We start from the raw sequence: 18209 nt of genomic DNA on the forward strand, positions 1-18209 counted from the left end.
CAAAACTGTGGCTTTGCCTCTGTATCCAATTAGCTTACAAACTTAGGGGCATATTTACAAGCTGCTTGGGCCACTTTTGTGTCACTTTTCCCATGTTAAAAGTGTCGCAAAAGTAGCGAAAGGGGCTTGTAAATAAGCCCCTTAGTGACTGCCATGAAGCTGAAGAAGCAGCACCATAGGAGAAACACCTCTTGTGGTGTAGTTTTAGGACCCATGCCTTCCTCCTTAAGTATGCACGTGCTGGGAGGAGCATATGTGACAATTCCGGAAAACCACAGCAGCTTTAGGCAATGCTCGATCTGCAAAGAAAGACGCCCTCTTGAAGAATGTACTCATGGAAGTCACTAAAGCAAGGTTTCCCTCATCACATTCATCTATGGTTTCTACCAGGGACATGCATGTCTACTAGTTTAGAATCTGTTTCCAACTATCCAAAAATGATTTTTATTGGCAATTACAGCTTGATTGTGAATGGAACATATGCCATTATCATGGTTCTGCAGCGGAATGCACTCTAAAAGGTTAGTTCTTTTTACTTCTCATATATGGTAGACTGTGGTGCAAAATGCTTGAACCAATTGCACAAAACATTTCTTGCAAGGTGCCCCTGTCTTTACAGTGGGAGATGACTCGTTAGATTTGCTCTATTAGTCACTTGGTGACTAGTTTATTTAAATATTATTAACTTATGAATATAAAAAAAAAGGTAAACAGCAGCCTTTTTGTTGTGTGTGTGTGTGAGTGCATCTCAATATTAACGTAGCATGGTAAAGGAAGCAAGGCTTGTGAACAGGCATGAGTATGTAACATCTGTGAAGGTTCAGGTTTTTTCCCAAAGAGGCACACCAGGAGAGCAGGGGCATTGTGGGAAGCAGAGCAGGGCATTCAAACATGCCTGCACCAAAGTATAAAACAGGGCGTTCGGGGAATCTGTCAGAAGCAAAGAAAGTGCAAAACTCAGTGAAGAAAAGAGAAATAACGAGCACCTGAATACACTGTACAAACATATTGTGTAATCCGAAAAGTAAAGGTTTAACTGTTCTCTGTGTAAATTAAACAAGTATCAGTTCTGTTCCTATTGTGAAGCATTCTGACGCCTTCGGGTAAAGTCCGCGCTATATAAAAACGCATTAAATAAATAACTGTGTGGACTTGGCGCCGTCTCTGCACATGTCACGGTGTATGCGGCTGCTACTGCCATAGCACAGGGATGTAGGTCTGCTGAAAATCAAAGTGCGCACTGAAAATAAAAGTGTAAGCAGTGCCCTGAGCTTCGGCGAAAAAACACCCGAGCTTGGGAGACGAGTGTCTGGGCACCCCCAAAGCAACGCCGAATATTGGGAATACTCACTGTTACCTGGCAGCGTAGACTGCCTCTGTGCTCACACAAAGCGATACACGAGCGCAGGCGGGCCCTCGGCCCTTGTCCTTGTCCTTCTTATACTTCCATGGCCCTGGTCTGCCCCCTGTCCTCGGGTCGTGCGCAGCTGATATTAGACCCGGGTCCTTGTCCGTGCTCTCTTTCTGTGGCGGGCGGGCACGCGCTCGCTCAGTGCGTAGGAGGGACGCACTGATCCTTATTCTCTTACGCATCTGTATAGGAGGCCGAAAGGGGGCACGCGCCGGCAGTCAGACAGACGGACGGACCGAGCGCCATGGAGCCGCCGCTGCTGCTCACCGCCTGCCTCCTGCTGCTCGACAGGGCCCGCGCCGACCTCTCAGGTGAGTGCGAGGAAAGAGGGGGGGGACATCTCACCCTTGGGGGGGTGGAGGCGGGGGGGGGGGTGTCTGTATGTGTGCATGTGTGTGTGTATGTGCGCTCGTGTGCCCGTGTGTGTGTCTCTGTGTGTGTGCTTGTGCGAAAAGCAGGGGCTGTGGCTGTGTGTGTGTATGTATGAGGCTTCCAAGGAGAGAAAGAAGAGACAGGAGAGGGTGAGCGCGCGACCTGATCCCATTGCGGCCGGCTGCGTGCGCGTAACAGCCTCTTGTCCGCTCTGCCTACTCCTTGAAAGTCAAAAGCCTGAAATGATTACAAAAGACTCGCTCTGCGACAGCAGGCCTTTGGCCTGCAATCGCAGGGCGAGTCCTAAAAAGGAGACTAACTCCTACAAATCGGTCCGTAAGGTAGTGGCACTGTTCTAAGAGTGCCCGCTCCAGCACTGCGACCGCGTTAATAGCCGGTAGCAGGCTGTTTGTCCATCATGTTTAGCTCGCCCGGAAACTATTGGACACATGCTATTTGAATGCCCAGTGTACTTGGAGTCCCGGAGAATGTGGCTTCGCCCAATGTGCAGGTTAATGGGTACTGACCAGGGGTCGGTGGCAATTCGTATTATCCGTTCCTGTACTGATATGATAGTTTGTATAGCCGTGGCAAATATTTGGGCTGGGCCTGGGTTATCAGAAGTAGATTGCTCAAAGATTAATATGTAATCACTGTACCGCAATCAAATTTTAATTATGTATGTACTTATCTAATTCCACAGTTGTAATGGATTTAATTGCACAATGAATCTATGGGTTTTATATGTAAATATGTACAATAAAAAAAAAATTCTATTTATATGTCTAAACTCTTTTTGTATGTACTGTTTGCTTTTATGACATTCGTCGAATAAAGCTTGTCTGACTAAAAACAAAAAGAGCCGGTGGCAGCCTTGGCTCCTCCCCCGCTCTGCCCTAGATACCTTACTACATATTTTGCTTGCCTTTTCTGTCTTTCGGTGAGCCTCAAATAATGTAAACTCTGTGCTTCAAAGTTAATGGAAGGTAGCTGGCTTTATAATGTGTAATATGGAAAAATTGTCTAATCACAAAGTGCACCCACATAATTAACTATCACTTACCATGAAGGTCATCAGCACCCAATCCAAACGTCCTTATTTTGCCAACCTCCAATGGATGAAAGAGTAAGTCTGGCTGACCTAGACTGGAAACTGATCCAGACAGGAGATTAAAAAATCTCTGCATTGGTGACATTAACCCACCACGCCACTCAACCAAATCGGGGATGCCACACACAGCACACTTTGTCCTGTGCCACAAATTTCTTTTGGGACAAATCTTTATGTTTATGGAATGTAATTCTTAATTTATGTTATTTTGTGGTGGTAATAAATGTATAACCATTACCATTATAACAAATATGTTCATTCAAGGAAGCACTGTGCTCAATTGGTGCTTTTTATAATACTTATACACATTTTACATATTTAAGTCAATATAAGTATAATTGGATTCATAAATATCAATACCAACAATCATGCGGAATGTCACTACTTAGTGGTTGTCATTATTTTCATCAATACGAAGGATATTAGTCAGTCGTTAAAACAATTAAATCTTTAGCGAGATACTCTAGCGATACTAATTGATAGACAACAAGGCCCATATTAAACAAATATGCCCCGGGGGACAACGGGCATTTGCGGCCACTTAGCACTGCCCTTGGACGTTCCCTCATTTGCATGGGGGCGTGCCACATGCAAATGAGGGAATTCCGTTTGACTCTGCACTCGCGCTGCAATGCAGACATGAGCAGAGGCAAAGAAGCTCTCAGGAAGCGCACTAACAGTGAACCAGCTAATAGGTTGCACACTGTCAGTGCCCCTTAAAAGCAGCTCTTTGGAAGGGGAAAGCGGGTCCTATGGATCCCCCAAACTTCCCCTTGCCGGCGGGTGCAGTCAGTGACTGCACCCGCCGGCAAGGGGATCTCTAATCCCCCTTAAAAGTGAGGCGGGTTCAAAGCAGCCGCACCGTTTTTCCACATGAATGCACTGCTCCCAGGGCAGGGCGAGTTTGCGTCTGCCCTGAGGGCATCGCATTCATCATAATACCGCGCATTGTCTTTCATTGCGCTGGGTGCCCAGTGCAATGAAGGAAGATGCGCTCCATGTAGAATGCGGCCCTAAGTGCGTGTTTAATATAATGATGCTGTTTTTTTCCACACTGATACTTTTATCTCCTCAGTGCATCACAATACCAGGTCAAAATAGAGCTGGGAGAGGACTGAACAAAATCAGGCCTATCAAATCTATGCTGGACTGCTGTGCTTGCAGAAACAATTGACGCATGGTAAGTCTCCTTCAACTATATTCTCTCTTTTTTTTTTACCCTGAAACGTCATTCCGACTTACAATGAAAATGCAAGTTGTCTGGCAGGAAATTCAAGAAAGGCATGTTAGATTTTAAATGGTATTTCCGTAATGCACAGAATCGAAATGCTCCCTTTGCTATGCTCAAACTCTATTCCGTGTTAAGTTAGCATTCATGGTGCCATCTGTATTGGTGCCATATTGTTCTGTAACTAAGATCGAGCTTCAGTCTCATAATGCTTGCCTCAGCAGAAATGCTGCCTTTACACCTCCAGCTTGTACTTCTCAAGGTTGAAGCTTCGCTGCACTAATAAATGTATTATCCATTGTTGCATACCTTTGCTGTTAGATAAGACTCGTTCCCACATCTTAGAATGGTAGACACCAGCCGAACGGCCTTGGGCTCTAGATAGCATGTACCCAGCCCTGTGCCATGGCTCATCCTTGTTTGCTTTCTTTGTTCCCCATGGCCTGAGCTGGAAAATTCCAGTTTGGGCGGGACTTTAGAGGTGTTGGAAATGTATATTTTGTGTTATGTTATCATATGTTATGTTACCACAACTTGTTAAGCGCGACAGCTGCCCCAGCAAAGAGGCGTCCCGGCGCTGACAGCAGAGCAACAGACAAGTTCAAAGGGAGCAGAGAGAGTAGGCCTATAGTGCAGGAAAGAGTTGTGTTTTAATTGCCTTCCTAAATTCCAGGTAGTTGTTGAGGCTGTGGATGTGAGCGGGCAGCGAGTTCCAGAGGATAGCCGCCGTGCTACGGAAAGAGCGACCCCCCAGCACAAGCCCTCCTTACCCGGGGGATCACCACCAGGTATTGCCCTTGGGAACTAAGTTGGCGTGGGGGTACGTATGGCACAAGCAGGTTGGCCAGTATACCAGGGGTGGCATGTTTCAGGGCCTTAAAGGCTATACAGAGACGCTTGAACTCAATTCGCTTGGGCACAGGCAACCAGTGGAGTCGATGAATGGCATCTGTCATAGAGCACGTTCTGCGCAGACCGAGAGGGGTTCTTGCAGCCGCGTTTTGTGCCCTCTGTAACCTAAGAATTTCTGCCTTATTAGACCCCAAATACAACGAGCAGGCATAGTCCAATCTCGACATTATAGAGGCCTGAATAATGACCTGCCATGTTGATGCATCAAAAAAGCCCAGGAAGGGTCTGAGCCCACGCAATAGCCCAAAGCAGGTCCCTGCCACCTTTTTCGTTTGTACTTGGAAACTGAGGGACGAGTCCACCCATACCCCCAGATTCTTAACTACCTGTTTGGGAGGAGGGGCGCTACTGAGGCTCTTGGGCCACCATAGTTCGCTCCACTGACCATGTTCCTTCTCCACCAGCAGCACCTCCCATTTGCTGGCATTCAGCTGGAGGCAGTTGGTGGTCATCCACTCAGCGACTGCTGCAAGGTCGCTCTGGAACTTAAGGGCATCCTGCTTAGAGTCGTTGGAGAGCGCCAACACCAACTGTGTGTCGTCAGCGTAGGAGATCATGGTCAGCCCTCTGCTCTTGGCTACCGCTGCCAGGGGTTGGACGTAAAGATTGAATAGCAGAGAGCTCAGGGAGGAGCACTGCGGAACCCCTTGTTTGATGGAATGAATACCTGAGATAAAAGGGGGTGCTGACACCTTGAACGACCTCTCAGCAAGGAACGAGGTGAGTCACTCCAAGGTCAAGCCTACAATTCCAGCCTCCTTCAGGCGTCGTAACAGAATGGCATGGGATACTGGGTCAAACGCGGCACTGAGATCCAATAAAATCAGTGCAGACGTGCATCCAGTGCTGTCCAAAGATGTTCTGTTACAGCCAAGAGAGCAGACTCCGTGCTGTGGCCTGGACGGAAGCCATTCTGTGAGGGGTCGAGAGTGTTGTTAGTGGTCAGGAAGTCCGTGAGGAGGGAGTTGACATATGCCTCCGTGATCTTTGCAACCCACTGTAGCAGAGGGATAGGGCAATAATTTTCAAGTTCAGCCAGGTCCAGAGTGGGTTTCTTGAGCAGGGGTATCACCTTGGCCTGTTTCCAGGCTCTAGGCACGACTGCCATGGCAAGAGACCTGTTTATCACCTGGCCCAGAGGGGATATAGTCACGGATAGCACTTTCCTGAATTGGTCTGGTTTGAGAGGATCAGTTGGGGAGACTGACTTAATTTTGCCGCACAGTGCTTGCAGCTGATCTGCAGGGATCGGCGGGAAGGCGTCTAGAATGCTGGTATTGTGATGACAAGGTGCCTCCTGCAGGCTGACTTGTGCCGTCAGGAAAAACCTATAGATATTTTCCACCTTCCTAACAAAGAAGGTGGCAAGGTCCTTACAATGCTGATCAGACATGATTGTAGGTCCTGCAGCGGCCTGCTGAGATTTAAGGTTAGAGAGTATAGACAAAATACTCTTTGCCGGATTGTCGCTCTCACAAATCTGCTTGGCATAGAATGCCGCACATGAAAGTTGAATGGCCCTGTGGTAACTCTTGATAGCTACCCGGTAGTTATCCTTCGAAACAGGGTTGACGTCCCTTCTCCAAATACACCCCAGCTTCTTGCAGGCCTTGCGCATCTTAGCCGTGTGCACGGGGGTCAGTCCCTCAGCAGTCATCACAGGAGACTGGTGAGACTGGGGTCCCCTGCAGCGTATTAGTAATAAACTAACTGGCTTGTACTGTCTGACCGACTCATTTATTGGGAAGGTGGAGAGGTGGTCGTGAGTGACCCGGGTGACCCTAATCGGGCCACTTCCTTCAGGCAGAAAGATGCCTCCTCATGTAAGCTATAAAGAGCAAGGACCTCTGGCACCTAAACAAAAATATTGGGATCTCATGGAGGGCAGAGGACAGAAGGATAACACATGGCGGGCTCTCATAGCGAGTCGAGCCATAGCCTAACTAGTGCTCAACTACCCATAGTAGCATTCGGGAGCATCAGAGAGGCTCAAAATGTTGGCCTCTGTCAGCCTAGCAGGAGGAGGTGAATTCTTGGCATTGAAAAATTGTGTAGTTTTTGCACAGGTTGTCAACCTTGTGAGAAAGTGCCATCTTTCTTGCATTGGTATGCCCCCACTTTTTTCTGACTGCTGATGTGCTTTGACTGAGTGTGCCCTGGGCTCCTGCCAACCAGGTACCCAGGGCCTGTGTTCCTTCCCTAAAACTGTGTTGAAACTAAAACCAAATTGGCATCTCTGGCCACCTGTCAGCCCCTAGTAAATGGTACCCTAGGTACCCAGGGCATGGTGACCAGAGAGGACCCCCAAGTGCTGCAGCACTTATTGTGCCACCCTTAGGAGCCCTGTACCCTGGCACCCACACACTGCCTTTGCAGGCTGAGTGCCTAAGTACAGAACTAAACAAAGAGTCGACATGACACACATCCCTGTGTGCCGTGCCCACAAACCCACTGCCCTGGCATACATCAGTCACCCCTCTAGCTGGGTGCCATATGCCAGTGGTGTGGGCACAGGTGCATGAGCCCTGTGCCCCTACAGTATCCTGGGCACTGTAAGTGCAGTGATGCCATTAAGAGTATATGGTGCTGGGAGGTCGACATTACGAACTCCACAACACCATAATGGCTACACTGAAGACTGACAAGTGTGGTATCAAACTTCTCAGAACATTAAATCCACACTGATGCCAGTGTGGGATTTAATGAAAAATGCACCACAGAGGGCATCTTAGAGATGCCCCCTAAAATCTAACCACAATCCACGTCTGGACTGAGAGGCTGCCTAGGGTTGCCACACAGCAGACATGTTGCTGGCCCCCTGGGTGGAGAGCCCCCGCTCTTCTGGGCCTGCAACAATGCACATCCTGGGCGAGGTGCTAGGTCTCCTCCCCCAGGATGGGCAGGGGGAAGCTTCAAAGGCCTGCCGCCTCTGTGAGCTACTCCAGACCATTTGCTGTACCCAGCAACTGGCCCCCACCCGTCCTGACCCCCACTCTGGTGGGAGACTGGCGGGAAAACCTACGTCAGGAAGGGGGGGTGCCAGCCTGTGCCAACCCCACCCCCCAGGTGGGGAAGACGAGGTGAAACACGACCCCGGGCTCCGGCCGTCTTGAGGATGGGGAGCCCTGCCCAATCACAGCTAAGCTCCTGCCCCCCTCCCACAGGAGAGGAGCAGGCTAGGGGGTGTACCCACCCCAGGACAAGGACCTATTGGTCCCTGCCCTTGCCCTACCTGTAACGCCCCTAAATTCAGTATATAGGGGCTCCCTGAACCTTCCTTCCTCAGATCCCAATACGAAAAGAAGGAAGAAAATCAAGAGGAGGAAGACCCGCCGTGCAGCTGCTAACAAAAGGACGACCACAACTGATTTGGCCCCAGCCCTACCGGCCTGTCGATCCTGGAACCTGCGCCTGTCCAAACTCCGGCGACTCCAGCGAACAGCAACCTTGGGACACCCAGAGGACCTGCCTGCCTTGACCCTCTTAAAGACTGGGACTCCCATCAGCAGAGGCTCTGCTGCAACAACACCCCTGGTGCCAGCCAGGAAGCTCCGGACCAGCCCACTCTGCACCCGCGGAGCCCGGCCCCTGCCCAAGTGATCCAAGACCACGAGGACGTACCCCCGGCCACTGGGACCCGAAGTCCAGTGCCCAAAGACCCTCCTCGACAAACCAGACGACGCCTGCAGACTCAGAACCAGGGCCCCCTCCAACCGCGACCAGCCGAGTGTAAGCTTTCCCGACACCTAAAGACACCCCTGTACTCGGTGCCCTACAGCCCCCTGTGCCTTCCTTTGGGGTACCTACATGTGCTCTAAGATCCCAACTTACCTCTCGAAGTGGTGGTCGCCCCTGAAGAGTCTCCGTCCCCGAGCCTGCAGCCTTTGTTTGCTTGTGAGCTTTCCCATTGAACAACATTGGGAGCCCGACGGCTCAAAAGCAGCCTGCACACAGCCGCCCGAGTGACGCTGGCCGTGCCACCTTTGCCCTATCCTACTTCCCCATTTGCCCTGAGCAAGTGTCCAGGAGCTCAGCTCCCACAGACGCGTGGCCTGGTAGCCAGCAGCCACCAACCGGAGGCCCCCTGCCCCTCATTGGATAACATTGGGCCTAACTACCTCGGCACCCGGCCGCCCCTGTGCCACTGAGGGTGAACCAACTGTACCTACCTGACACTGGGGGACCCATGAGTCTATGCGCAGAACCTTAAATTCACCAGCCGAGTACTGACCTGGAAACCGGTAACTCACTTACCTGCCATTGGATAACATTAACTGGTTTGACTCGAAAAATCTTCAAGGTGCCTTTTTAAAACTTGAAATATTCCTATAAAGTCAGTCGAGTAACAAATTCCGAAGTACTCACCTGTGATCAGGAGAGAAGCCAATACTGTACCTTGTAGCCCAGTGTTGAACCACAAAAGTAATCCGAACCGGGTTTACCCTTAATCTGTATTTTCTCCATAGGAATCCATTGTCTGCTTTTCTATGAAATTTCTTCTAAGTGTCTACTTTTGAAAACTTGAAATATTCTTTAAAAATCATACGAAATACTGAAACATAATTACTTACCTGTTTTAAGTTGAGACCTCAGTGCTGGACCCAGGAGCCCAGTACTGGATTACAAAAGTAACGAGATCGTACTTTACCTGCAACCTTAATTTTCACCCTTTGGATAACATTGCCAGATTTCTGTTAAAAAGTTTTTAAGTGTGAACTTTTAAAATAGCTTTATATTCCTGAAAAATCACTGCAACCACTAAAACGTTTTTACTAAATTGTTTTCAGCTTAGACCCCAGGACTGAATCTAGGATCCAGTCCTGGAATTACCAAAGTAATCTACAAAGTAATCAACTGTGTTTACATAGAATAACCCATTGAACTCAATGCTAAATTGTGTGTAGAATTGTGTTGCCTACTGCAACCCCTGTACCTATTGTGTTTACAAAGTCTATTGCCTTTCTGCAAAGTACTCATCTGAGACCTCTCATATTGAGAAGAGTATATTTTGATACCTGTTGGTTCTAAAAATAAAATCACTAAATCTTTGATATAAAAACAATTGGCCTGGGGTTCAGACTTGGAGTGTGTGAAACCTTTTGCTGACTGAGTGTGTACAACAAATGCTTTACACTGTCCTCTGGTACTGCCTTACTGCTCGACCAAGCTACCAATTTAGAGAGTAAGGTCACACCTGGCTTTAACCTCTGTTATACCTCTGGGGTTTGTGGACTCTATACACACTGTACCTTGTTCTGGTCCAGTATATATAGAGCCACTTTCTCACAAACCTTGATAGCTTTTCAACTTCTTTGCTCATGAGGTGTTTTTGTACAGCAATAGGAAGTGTCAGTGACTTTAAGAAGCTGCATGGCTAGTTTTTATATCACCAGTTTCCATTCTTGCTCATTTGTCATTATATCAAATGACAGCATCTTTACCTTTCACAGCTTGCCCGATGGACTGTTGGGTATTCTCTTTAACCTCCTCCTTGTGTAGAAGCACGCAGCACTCAATTTCCTCTCTGACTAGGCTGGTGCTATATGGTTGCCTATATTTAATTTAATTTATCGAGTTTTGTATAGCATAAACTTGACCTGAAGGTATCAGAGCGTTTTACAGAGTTAGCACAGCAGCCATTACATGAATTACTTAAAGAGTAAATAAAAATACATAGTAGCTGTATAAAAGGAGTATACGATAGACAGTAGTATATGTAAACGATCTAGCATCACTTTCACGAGATACATAAAGAGTAAATAAAAATACATAGTAACATTATATAAATGAAGTATATGGTAGGCAGTAGAATATGAAAACGATATGGTTCTGTCTCAGTTCCCCTACCTTTTTTTTGTTCAACTGAGTTTTATATAGCACAAACTTGAACCGAAGATATATGGGTTTCAGAGCGCTTTACACGAACACCAGTTGGTTACACAAGGATACATTCATTTTTGTTAGGCACAGGGACATTAAGTGATTTGCCCAGAATCACAGGATGTTGGTTGTCCTTGCCGAGACTCAAACCCAGTTCCTCAGATTTGAGGTTGACCGCCCTAGCTGTTTGGCTAACTCCTCTCCTTGCTAACTGGACAACCTAAAAGGCAGACCATCCAGGTAGACCTCCTCCTGCAGACTAAATTATAACAATCTGCATGCCTGTCTCACACTTTTGCCTCATCACAATTGCTACTGCACACATGGACGAGATGAAGGCACCACCCTGGTCACCTTCGCACAACATCAAAATGGGTTCCACATAGGATCACAACAAACGCAAATCTCTGCCAACCACTCACTCATCCACAGCTGAAAGAAAGATTGTGCACTTCAGCGCCGCAAAAAGTGGGTATGAAGCACTATATAAATGCTTCAATACCTCCTATATTGACTAAATGCGATACAGTGCCGCTCACTGACACTTTGGTTCAAAAAGAACAGACGTTACTTGAAAACCGTGTAAATGTATGATTTGCTTTTTTTACACAGCCCCATTCAGATATTCTGTAATTTTCCAACTCCTAGCTTGAGTTGTAAATTAATATTCCTAAACAACTTGACATTTAAAACTCACTTCCCAATCCGTAAAGAGCACTAGTGCCTTTCCGAAAAGTCAACTCCATATAAAACGACAAAATAAAAAACACAAATACATATTTTGCCGTAAAGCAAACATGAACTATTGTTTCACGTGAAAATCACAGCAGTAACTTTTTTGTACGATTTTTTGTGGTGTTGAATTTTTGTCGTAAAACTAGGGGACCAACCCTAAATTTCACTGACTGCCCGTTAATTGGGCCCCTTGTCCGTGAGCATTTCTTTCACGGACGCCTTTTGTCCGTAATTTTGGGGATGGCAGCAAGCTGTGCTGTTCCCCTGTGACAATCAGAGAGCTAGCTTGCACTTCTCTGAGGCTGCAGCAGCCCCTCCCTGACCTCGCTCAGTCTTTGTACAGGCCCATTGTCACTCTGATGTGGCTGATTCTCACCTAAAGAATGACTATGGCCAAAGGTGTAGGGAAGCACCCAGGGTCAGATACGTGTTTCATGGCTCTTCCTAACTTTGATCTGTGACTTGCAGATCAGCACAGGACAGAATAACAAACAAATACATAAAGCAAGAATAATCACTGTGATACAGCTGTGTGTGTGGGGGGGAGGGGTGTGGGGTGCAGAGGGTGCTGAAGTAGCCAAAAGCGGCGACAGAAAGAGAAATTATGATAACGGTAAATCAAAAAGAAGCACAAGGCAAATGTAGTGAGAAAGCGAAGGATGAATAGAATTCAAATAATAAAAGAAAGCAGGAAAGATAGAGAAAGATTTAGATTTAACAATGGAAGGAAGGACAAGAGGATGATCAAATGAAAAAAGGAACACAAAATGAATGTTAATGTGGAATATGGAAATATGAAAAGAAAATGAAATATGAATATAAAGAATAGAGAGAATGAAAGATGAAATGAAAGGATGCATTGACAGAAAGATGGAAAGAAAAATAAATGGAGGATGTAAAGAAGAAAGTAGAGAACAAAGATTGATAGAAAGGACATAAGGATAGAAAGAAAATAAAAAGACGGCAAGAAAAAAAGACAAACGTCAATGTAGGTAAATGTAGTTTTTGATCAAGTTTCTTTCCTGCTGTATAAAGCATAATTTTGCATTGTATTTGCAAATTTTCATCAGGGGAACAATTTTCAGACTTCAAAAGGAAAGACCAGGATAGCTCACTTTGCTCCTTTATTTAGTGCTATATAAAGCAGGGGGGTATTTTATTTTTCCGGCTACTCCCTTGCAATGGGCCCTTGCGTAGTTACAGCATGTGACGTGACGTCCTCTGCATAGGCCTAGGGCACACCATGCTGCTTTTGTGGAGGAGCCATGCTTGAGGACTAAGCAACGTTATGAAATATCGGACATGATGTAAGGCAAAGGCTTCTGAGTGCTTTGCACACCTGCAATTTTCAGGCCATAACAAAAATGTCTATTTAACTTTGATGATTAATGTATCTCTTGGAGAGATCTGAGTTTTCACTAATCCTGGTTTTGACTCATCATAAAGAAGCATAGAGGCATAATGTGCCTCTTGTAAAGCACAAAGTGTAACATGCAGAGCAAAGTATTCATCTGTGTAATAATTGGAAAGACAACACCAACCACTATTTTATGTGTTATTTCCTCAGTTTGTATTTCGGGGTCACTGGAATTATGCAATTGTGTGGCTTCAACAGTTTTCGCATGATTATGGGCTTGCTGCATATGCCACATCCATCATTAGCTGAATATATCTGAAGAATCAAATTTAAAAACATTTTCTACCTCAAATGGTTAAAAAATAACTAAAAAGACAGTGACGTGTTACAAAGGCCCTTTGTAAAGGTTGACTGGTCACCTTCCTTTGCATATTACTATATTTGGGTGTTATATGGGTACTAATAAGGTGCAACCTGTAACCAGAAAGTGTTAAAATGTGCAAAAATAAGAAGATATGGTAATACTATGACAATTGCAGTATTACGCAGCATAAATTCCCTTTTCTTGCCAAATAATTTAGTCAACCCTGCAGCATAATTTGGCCCTCCCTGCTGCATAATTCCAGTGTCCCTGCGTATAGTACCTACCAGTATGGATGTCATGTGACTCCTACACCTTGTAGCCTTCCTTGCCTTAAGTAACATTTCCTACATATTGATTTACATTCTTATATGAGTCATTGTCTCTGAACATTAAGTGTGTGAGCTAAAGTGCTCAACACCCTACACTGAGCGGAGCAGCACTGTAAAATAAATGACATACACATGAGCAAGCGTCTATATAGTGATGAGGGGCACCATGGGAGGTTGATAGTGAGGGAATCTGTGCAGAGGGAGGTCTTTCGTGAAGGGGTGTAATGAAGGCTGAAGGCCTCTGCATCCCCTGTAGTGCGGGGGTGGGACAACACTTCAAAGGAACCCCAAACTGTAAACAGAATACCATTTGAAATACCACAAAAAGACCTGCACAGTTGCTCAAAGCTGTGCACATATCAACACAGTGAGGTGCACGATTGTCTCAACTTAATATAAACTTATTTTGACGTGTACTTATGTTGGTTGTCTATTTACTTAGTATACACTATTGTACGACCTCCTCTGATGTTTCTGAAAACTTACCTTTTGTCCCAAATTTCGGTCCGAATTTTGACCTTATGTCCTGAATTTCTGTCCTGAATTTTTGCACTCACTGTCCTGAATTTGCACCTATGCCAGTTGGTCACCCTACGGATTCATTAACTGGGGGCTGCGAAATGTTGGCGAAATCGAAAGATTAAAATGTCTGCCTCGAAGCGACGTCGCATCAACCTCGGGGGCTACAAACCGGACTTCCCTGCTGGGAACTCGGAACAGACGTGAAATTAATGAAGGAATCACCGCCGAACCGCCCTCCCGAGGGACCACTGATTGGCCGACCCGCCTCCTGAGCATGCGCCCCCACCCGGAGACCCCAGAATCAACCGCAGGCGCTAACGAAGCTCTGGAGCCATTGGGCGGGAAACGTGCCTCTGAGGAGGAAGGCGCCATTAGGTATCCGTCCACGACATTAAAGTGCTTGTCTACGCTCAGGGTGGGTCTGGTCCTCAGGTGCTCGGAGGTGCAACGTAGCACGCAGCTAAAAAGACAAAAGGCGCGCGCGTAATATCGGACCCAGTACTGGAGATGGGAAAATGTGACTCCTAGTAGCAGTACCACAAAGGTTCCCCTGTAAAACTGACTCCAGAAGCCCCTGCGCCCCGACAGCAGTCCAAGGTGCAAACAAGCATTGGCAGAGTCACTTGGCTTTGCTTTGGGTCTTTCTATGCAAAATGATGATGCTGTTCAGCAGTGGGAAAAAATGGTTATTGCCAAAGCTGAACTGCACTTGTAAAATAAAAAAAGAAGATGCACCGAAAGCAATGGTGTGTTGTTATGCATGTGCGCTAAGATGACATGACGCAGTAGCAATTCTGTTTTTTACTTTATTTACTCTTCAAAGTTGGTGGATGTCCACATGGGAGGAGTAAATTAGTAACATAATAATAATAATAAAAGAAAGGTGTGCTATAGTGCATTACCTCCATGCCCCTTGTCCTCATACCAGTCATTACTTATGAGGAATACCAAAGCAACGGGTTTCTCCTTGCTTATGGTAAAATAAATAAACATTCACAGCAGGGGATTTATTATTAGAATATGATAATGACATAACTGAACCTAGAGGTCTGCTAGGTTCGGGAATGGCAGACCTGCTGAGAACCCTCTGCTATGCCTGACCCTCCAAGCAGTGTGATGTGATGGACAATACAACAATGGCAACAGTAGCAGTGAGATCGGGGGACAACAGTGAAAAGGCAGCAGGAATAAGCGTGCAAGAAAACCAGGACTGGACTTCCTTCGGATGGAATAGCCTCAACTCCGAGCATGCCCTTTTTTCTCAGGATTCCTTTAATACCAAGAGGTTTAGGGGAACCAATTAAAGAGAAGAGGAGAGCAGCAATTAGGAAGGGCCAACAATCGGGGTCCAGATTAAATAAAGTAGTAAGTAGTGAAACAAAGGCTTACCTGGTTCTCTGGCGGATGGTGCGATGTCGCGCCTTTGACAGACCAAGTACCCAGCAAAGGCCCCTGGACACCACAGCAAGCGAAGATACCCACTGAGAATGAAGCACACCTAGAGGCAAACAATGAAACATAATAACCAGTGGAAGGGAGGACCTAAGGCCTAAAGGGAGGAGAGCTGGAAAGGAAAGAAAACAACAAAGGTGTCAGGACGGATACAGGTGCAAACTCAAGCAAAAGTGGGTACTCTTTAAAAGTAAACTTTATTACTTTAAGTCCTACTTGTATTCGGACCCTTAGGTCCTGCTGCCCATGTCTCGTATGTACTGCAACATGATTCCTGGTATTCCAGGACGATTCTGGGATTCCGCCCCTCTCTAATAGAGATCGTTTAGGATGGGTACGTATGACTTTTTACCATGCTTCCTGTGTTTGTTCCTGTCCCGAGGAGGTGGGATCCACCTCATAAGTAATGACAAATACAAGTAGGAATAGAAATTACCGGTAAGCAAATGGGACATTTACAGGAAGGCGCAGCCCAGTATCAAATTGCGGCTGTAAGTGAATATATAAAAAAGTGACCAAAAGTAAAAATAATGTTTTGGTCTACAAAAAAAATCACACATTACCATGGAAGTCCCTGGCACTGCTGGACCCACTTCGCGTGAAAGGGCACAATGCTATCTCTCACAGTGAAGTCAGTTAACGGTTTAATTCGAAAGAGGGATGGATAATTCTGCACCAGAGTCCCCTGGTTATTCATCATTCCCCTCCCTGCACAAGGAATTTCACCTAAGACAATCCCCGTCAGCATGGTAAAGCTCTAGGAGGATCCTGTGGCAGTACTGAAAACTTCCCCTAAGATAACATCCACAGGCAGGGTCTGTGCTCACAAGCTAGTGCTATAAAGACCAAATATCTCCTCAGTAACACTGGGACACCAGAAGGCAACTTTGCCCATAACAATCCTAAAAAGTACAAAGCTGCCCTGTTGTCTTGGCCCCAGAACAACTTTGTGCTCTGTCACAACACAGTAGTACTATAAAGACTTAGGATGTTCCCAGTAATACTGGGCTCAGCAGGTATCTGAGCTCCATGACAACTCCAGAACATATCCACCCCTGCAATAGAGGTCTGGGACTACTTCTGTATCCCATAACAGTACCCCAAAGGCTCCCTTATAATACCTGCCCCAGAAGCTTCATCCCGTAACAGGCCTACAAATACCTTTTCTACAATACTGACTCCAGGCGTCCCTTTAGCTTACTGAGAACCCCCAAGTCTACCTTCTGAGGTATAGGACTGGCTGGACGCAGGCATTTATTCTGTGTTATTTCTGTCACATAGAGAGTTTCTAACCCAAGCCTTTTCCAATGTTGATGCATGACTGCTTCACCTTGGTGTCCACCAGAGTGCAAAGACCCAAAGAGAAGCCTTTGGCACTTTTGGACAGTGCAACAAGTGCCTAAGGCCACTCATTCTCGGGCTGCACTCCTGACAAAGCCTTTATGCAATGTGATGCCTTTAAAAACAGACTGCAGTGGGACTGGCTCCAAGCAGGAGTGTGCAAAATATGAGCACAATGATGTGTAAGCAATGTGTACCTGGCTCTCATAAGCCCTCCTGAAACATTTATCAGAGACAGACAAAAGGGCAGGCCCAACATAGAAATGTCCTCATTTGAATAACAGAAAGTGCAGTCCCACCTGTCACTTTTACCATATTCCAAATGGACAGTGGTGGCTTCTCCACTAAGGTGGAGGAGCGTCATCCCACTGCTTTTCAACAGTGTAAAAACTGAAAAATAAAATAAAAACACAATGTTATTATCATGTTCTTTTTTCCTGATGAAGCAGTTTTGCGGGCGAGCTGGGCTGCTGTGCTCAAAGAGCAGGGGGAGAAGCGGGGGGCACTCTGTCAGTGAGCATGACTGTTTGGCCGGCCATCTTGGGCCGGCCAACAGTCATGTGCACTTTGCATGTTCTCCACCAGCTGTAATGCACAGCCTGGGGAGGGAACATGCACAGGCTCCCACTGCCTGTCTGAGCACCAAACCACGGTGCTCAGAACAATCACGATGCTGCTGACAGCGATGTTGTGATTGGCTTTGGGAAACCTGTGTGCTTCCTGCTTCCGTTCCGGCCAGAAGAGACATGGAGAGACAACGGAGGAGAGACGCGGTGAAAAGTTAAGTGTCTTTTTTTTCCTCCCACACCGCCCCGCCACCCCTGTTCCGTGCCAGATGCCACTGCAAATGGAAGTGCTCAGGAAAAGTTAATCCTAACAATCCTAACTTTTTTTTTATTCTGAGGGTAGCCCTGTCTCCATCTTTCCTTCCTTCATTGTCCGGGTTCCACCCTTAACATACTGGAATGCATGCAATATGTTTCCATGTATGGGGAAGCTGTCCTCATCCTCCATCCTGTGCTATGCTAAACCAGGGGCATCAAAATTGGCTCCAAATTGGCTCCACTGGCCCCAGTACTCAAACTCATACAACACACAGGGTCCTACTACCACACATTTTCCACATACATGCATACAACATGGATATGAGATGTTAGTGCAAGGTTCTGGGTTTGAGGTCCTACTACCACACATT

The 18209-nt window shown here is 46.5% G+C and overlaps 1 protein-coding gene across 4 annotated transcripts in view; it reads right to left on the minus strand.

The window, feature by feature from the left end:
- The window catches only part of ACP5 (acid phosphatase 5, tartrate resistant), a 589255-nt gene that overhangs the window by 515692 nt on the left and 55354 nt on the right, over positions 1-18209 (minus strand). Inside the window, exon 2 of one of the 4 annotated variants that reach the window (XM_078684662.1) lies at positions 15611-15719. The exons of 2 other annotated variants lie outside the window; for them this stretch is intronic. The gene's annotated coding sequence lies outside the window, so the exon portion shown is untranslated. Of the gene's footprint in view, positions 1-14185; positions 14202-15610; positions 15720-18209 lie in introns of those variants that run through there. One more of the 4 variants, XM_078684651.1, reaches the window with a different exon arrangement.

Source organism: Lissotriton helveticus, chromosome 1_1 (genome assembly GCF_964261635.1).
Source record: "Lissotriton helveticus chromosome 1_1, aLisHel1.1, whole genome shotgun sequence".
Classification (NCBI taxonomy): Eukaryota; Metazoa; Chordata; class Amphibia; order Caudata; family Salamandridae; genus Lissotriton; species Lissotriton helveticus.